Source organism: Mangifera indica, chromosome 6 (assembly GCF_011075055.1).
Source record: "Mangifera indica cultivar Alphonso chromosome 6, CATAS_Mindica_2.1, whole genome shotgun sequence".
Taxonomy (NCBI): Eukaryota; Viridiplantae; Streptophyta; class Magnoliopsida; order Sapindales; family Anacardiaceae; genus Mangifera; species Mangifera indica.
The window spans coordinates 1,956,129-1,962,822 of NC_058142.1; positions in this window are offsets into that span (position 1 = coordinate 1,956,129).

Sequence of the window (6,694 nt, forward strand, 5' to 3'; positions counted from 1 at the left end):
TCGTTCTTTCCTCCCTTAGTTTGGTGTTTTGTTCATTCTTACTGATGCCTCCCATTCACTCACTTAAGACAAACCAACCCGTCTGTCTTCTATTTACCTCTTTCTGCATTCTTTCCTCCCTTAGTTTGGTGTTTTATTCCCATTCTTTCACTTAAGACAAACCAACCCATCTGTCTTCTATTTACCTCTTTCTGCATGCTACTTAACATATATATTTATACATCCCTTTCAAAGGTGAATATGTTTTACCATTTTTGCTTCAATTTTAAGTTAGTTAATAGAGATGGAGAAGGGTCTATGTATCTTTCCAAAACCATCATATAGAAGGTGTAAGATTTTAATTTACACGAATCATAAATTTTTACAATCCTAATCTATAATATCTGTGTATGGATTATAAATACTGAATTATAATTTTTTAGGGTTATAAGAATACTTAGAACATTAGCATGCAATTTGAATCAATAAAGGTCCTAAGGGTATTTGCATTGCAGTAATTAGTTTTTCGCTTCTAAAACATTTCTAATGACAACTTTCAATGGAAAAAATTATACTATATTAGTTTCGAAAAATGGATCTAGTTAATATATAGTAAGTTAATGAACCATATCAAATGTCTAATAAAATTTAAGACTCATATTAGTGTTGTCTGGTTAAATCATAACATTTAAGTATATTTGACTTGATCATTTAAACTCATCTGTAAATTGTTATTAGACTATTCAATTATCTAGTTTTATTAAAACTAAAATCATAATTAATATTACAAAAAATTTTATATAAGAAGTGCCATATTTATCCTGCTCACCGATAAAATAAAATCTCTCTTATTCCTTATCAAGACCACTGAGTGGTTTGAATTCCTTGTCTATCTTGTTCATTCCCTCGGGCAATGGGCATCATAGTCTCTGGAAATGGAATCTCACGCCACAAACTGAACCAAAAACTCTTAAAATAATTGGTATCAAAACCGTTGGAGGTTTAATTTGTTCATTCCTTTGGCTATAAGAAGCCAAGGATGTAGCACTGTACTTAGCTTATAAGGTGACAAGACTTGTCCACTTATAAAATTTTGTCGTTCATCTTCACAAGCATGCATGCGCACAAACGAGTAAAGGCAATAAAGAGGGTTAAAAGTAGTTTGGATTTTAGTACTTGCACAAAGCATACCTCCTTAAATCACTCTTGATTGTAAGCTCGTTTTGTTATGTATAGTAGCCTTTCTTTTGAGGGTAATTAAGGGTCGATCCTTTTCTGTCTCCTTGTTTTCTGATATTTCAATGTTTAAAGCCCGTTTTCCTTTTGTCGCTTTCCCCTTGACATCTCTCTCTCAACCGGGGAAAAGAGGCTCAACTTTCTATCACATTATTGTCTTCACCTTGAGGCTCTTTCCTCTTTATCTGCTCTCGTCCATGGAATCAGGAGTCACATGAACTACTTATATATATAACTGCTGGTCTCAGACTCAACTTTTTCATGAAAAAGCTTGTTTTGTTTAATCAAAACCACGTCCTAAGCAATAAGCACAGTCTTTATTGGTGTTTGTGGCGATAAAGTTTCTTAATTAATTGAGCTTGGTAGAATTATAAGAATGGGGACTCGTCCAGGTTGTGGGTCTAGAAAGTCACAAAATTTGTATTATGGTCGGGTCCTGTCACGAGAAAGATGGACCAATTCCATGCTTGTATGCTATATAGCATGTAAAGCAGAAAAAGCTTTAGTCTTCATTTTTTCCATTATAGAGAACAAGGGCGAAAAATTGCAGATCTTAGAAGACACAAAAAGTTGCAGTTCAGATCAATAATGGTTAAGAGGTAAAGTAACATAATTGAAATGTAAAGCTGCAATTCCCATACAAACAATCAAACTTTTGTTGCTATTTACTATTATGTATTTGTCATCTGTGGAAGAAATGTAGCCCTGCAAATTTGATCTGAAAATCCATCATTATTTTCCTGATATCCACTTGTTTGAACATGCATCCCCAAAGATTCTTTAACATTTTAAGATCAAAATCACAAGATGTAACTAGGTTCTGTACAGAAAAGTTGTAGAAACGTTTACAGTTAAGTTAAAGCATTAATGTTTGGATCTTTATTGAACTTTCCTATGCATGATAACAATTCAAATGAGTTCAGCCATGTACAGTCCATTATTTCTGCTTGCAGCCCGAATGGAAAAAATTAAAAAAGCATAGTCTCTGTTTTCGGAGCATGAGATTGAAATAGAGGACTATTTTCTTAACCACTGAAAAGAGAGAGAGAGAGAGAGAGAGAGAGAGAGAGATTGTAAGGGTGGATCCGAGTTGCATTGACTTGGGCTCGAATCCTATCTCAATTCTATTGAGCTTAGTCCATGGGTTGGATTTGTAAATGTTATTAATTTGAACTTAAACTAAATATTATTTGATTCAATAAAACTTGTGAGCTTGAGTTAAAGGTAAAATAAAATCAAAACGATATAGTTTTGAGGTTATTAAAACAATTTAATTTTAATCAACATTTAATAAACTTACTAAAGGTAAACATTAAGGATTGATCAGACACATTTCTTTGTCTCTCTCATTCATGGTCCTATTCAAACATGGTAGTAAGCTATGTTGGACCAATTTCAAAATAACTCATTGTGTCTAAACCCACTAATTAGTAGGTTTAATGGGTTGAGTTGACCCATTGATATGTTAAGGCTAGTGATACAGTTCAAAGCCCTTCACATGGTTCAAGAGTCTCTCAGTACGCTTTTATAAACCCTTAATAGGCCTGACACAACCCATGAGCCTATACGACCCATATTTTTATTCTTAGAATGTACGTTCTTTTGCGCATTGCTTTGTTGAGCTTTTCTATGATTCCAAGTAAAAACCTTACACCATAACTTGTGGAATGATCAACTACTCTACTAATATCAATAACTTATCTAATATATCCACAAATCAAGCAATCGATTCAACAAATCTCTTAACCAAAATAAGAGATAAAACTTTCCATTTTATCAACGAATACCTATACGAATGCACTGTTTTATTGGAAAATCACAACATATGTACATATTCTTCCTCCCTACTCCTCAAAGATCAGCACCCTCCAAAAGATCCAAAGGTATTTGGAAGTCCTTTTCATGTAAGTTCCTTCAATGGTGTAGATGATAGATGATAGATTATAATGTAGATGATACATTATAAAAATTTCATGATTTATTAGTTTAATCATAATATAATTGATGCAGTCACTAACACCTATAGCCTATAATCTGTCTTCTTCTTCTAGGGAGAAAGAATGTTTGATGGATGTCTATGGCCTTAGCCTAAAGAATCCCAATTCAGTTCATCTTTTTTTATGTTTGGTTTCCAATTCCACCTGCTGCTACTGCACTTCTGAAACTTTCATTATACAACTGGAAGTCATAAAATCAGAGTTCACGTATAGCATATTACTGAATATGCTTCTGCATATGCTATGGCACAATCCATGTTTCGTTTTCACTCTGTAATTGTCCTCTTCTTTCTATCTCTCTCACGAATCTCAATCTGAAATCGATCTTCCCTTGTTCTTCTTTTCTTTTCTTTTATTTGCATCCACTTCTAAAAAAGATGGAGGATATATCCTCAAGAATTACAATCTCGACTGGAATAATGTGATAATTGTTAATATCATGATTCAAAAAATACCTACAAAGTATTGGATTCTGGGAATAATAGACCGTCCTCTTATTCTGGAAACTGAAGTCGTCGCTACCACTGTTACTAGCAAGCAATTAATTTTGACTGATATATATTTCAATTTTATTGTAACTTAAATTATGAAAACCTCCATGAATATGTAACAAGGAAACACCATAAGAAGACACATGGCCACCCCAAATCTTAAATGGGCTCCGCCTCTCAGTATTTAACAATAATAATGTTAAGTCTTCTTGTACAAGGGATGCCAAAGCAACTTTATATAAATGGTATGCATGGTCTTACATAAAGCAAAAGTAAAGAACAATCCATTCAAATCATTAATTTGTTAATAATACAATAATTAAGACATTTGTAAACATGCAGCCTCGAGTTTCTGCATATATCAACTTTTGGGTCCCTTTGAATGGTCCCGAGGGTACCACTTGGAGACTGTGAGAACATTCTCTGGATCTTCCATAACAAGGCATCCGCCATAACTGGCTCTCTCTTTATTCTTATTTTTATTTCTTCTTTAAAAAGTTTGCCCAGTGATTTAATCACTAGTTATATTCCCCAATTTGTTGGGGTTAATTACGTCCTTATCAAGTCTGAATAGTGAGAGTTGTAACTTGTTGAATGATGAATCAGAGGCTTAAATTAGTTAAGGTAGAAAGGTGAGGAAAGATACAGATATATTATTTCTTTTCAGACTTTACAGTGCTAATTTTAACTCCACTTTGCTATATAGTAAGTTTAGTGAATCAATACTCATGGTAAAAAGTTCAAAAGCTAATATAGATTCAGAAGATTTTTAATCCTGGACATTAATTTCTGACTAATTATTTTTTCATAATAAATTAAGAGCAAATTACATTTTTCCACCTAAGGTTTGACCTAAATTTTTTTTCATCATTTAATGACATAAATCACATTTTCCTGCTTAAAATCAAACTCTTTAGAGATGAAATTATATGTGAAGAAGACATATAGCAACATTTATCAGAAAAACACCTTAGGGATGAAGTCAAATCAACACTTGGAGGAAGTGAGAATATAATTTGTAAGTTCCAAGGAAAAAGAGAATGGGGGTGAAATGAAAAGAGAAAAAAAAAAATATATAATGTAAATTTGATATTTACAGAATGAGGATTCATTTTCATTAACAAAGTTTGCTGTAGGGAGAGAAATGCAATTTATATCTCTAAGGGTGAAAAAGGGTTTTGAGTCAAACCTTGGGTGGGAATATGTAATTTCCTTATAAATTAATTTCTGAGTTATTCGTGTACGGTGCATGCGTTAATAATATATAGGTATATTGACCGAATAAAGTAATGAGAGACAAGCAGAAAGCATTGTTCCAAGGATATGCTGGGTGTAAGATGGCATAAATAGCTGGGCTATTTGACATCTCTCTGCAACCACAGGCAGGTGCAGTTGCATTACAGGGCAAGATCTCCATTGGCAGGCAGCCACTGGATATGCATTAATGCATTCAATCTAGTGTGCCCTCTGCCAAAGGAGATTTGCCCGGCAATTCCTCTGCATTATCACTTCCCACGATACAAAGAAACTGATTCATCCGTCAGAATTTAATGTTTTACTTTCTAGCATATATAATCGAGGTTAGTGCACAATGTGTTAATGCAAATACACATTTTATTGAAAAGGTACTCTTTCCTCCTGGGAGCTTGCACTGTCAGCAAAGCCTAAATCAGGCATGCCTCTTTCTTATTCAACTTTCAAGATATAAATAATTCTTTCTACCAAGGGAGGGTTCTACTTATAAGGCATTGCGATTGAAAACAATTTTTGCATAGTTATTTTTTAAGTATGCATGTGCAGTTATATAGTGCATGCTTAAGCTGTAGGATTGTCTCGGTTAATTACACTTACAGTATCGCAATCATTTTTAAGATCTTCTCACATAATATAATGTGATGACTTTCTACTGATTTTTATTTTTTCATTAGTCAATGAAGGTTGATGGATCTACCAGTCTGTTATAAGTACAAACTCACTCCGAGTGCAGATATAAACTATTGGTGATCAGGGAAGAGAAGTTAACGGCTGGTTAAACATGTGAAACTCGTTAATTAATTTTGGCAGAAGCCAATCCAGTGGACTTTTAGCAGGGTTTCTACCAAAGAAATGCGCTCCATAGATAGGGTTTAACTCTTCTTTAAATAGAGTTTCTTGTAATTGTTTGAAATGGTCGGCAGCCGAAACTTAATAAGGAACATATATGTGTGTGTGTGTATATATATATATATGTAAGAAATTTTGGTACCAAGTAAAATGTGGTTTTATATTAGTTTAAGAATGTCACAGTTTCATATAAATTATGACACTATGTTGATTATTGGACCAACATAATTTTGGTCCTCATTGATCTTCCATCCAATGGCAATCATGCAACCTTCCACATACTCTTGACACTCATATTTAATCAACATGGTGCATGAGTGTCACCTTCCAGCGAGGATTTAGTCCCAAATTTATTTGTTATTTATCAAACATTTCCAAATTTATCACTACAACGAGGATTAAGACGTTTATGTAGGTGTCACCTTCCACATATTGGTCATTTATAGTGATAAATTTAGAAATAATTGATAAACACTCATGTTAATTAATTGAATAATTGTATATTGTTATGAAATGTTAATTCAACCCTTGATGATTATTTATTCAATTATAGAAGTTGGTTGAATCGATCGATTATGTGAACCAATAAGCTGATCAGTTTAATTATCGATCCAATTTTAAAAATATTGTATAAAATAGCTCAATATTTATTCTTTACTTAGAAAAACGCTAGTTCCATGTCTTGAGTTGTCGAACACATTATTTTCGAAGGTCATTTCCAGTCTATACAACTTTGCATGCACACCTTTATTTAATGGACTGTGCAATTAGTGATGAAGCATTTTTCTTCCTTCCGCAAAGATTTTAGTTTTCATTTTTTGTAGTAATTGTAGGCCATATACATACTATGTGTTCTATGTCTTTCTTGGATGCGTTCTATGCCCTCAG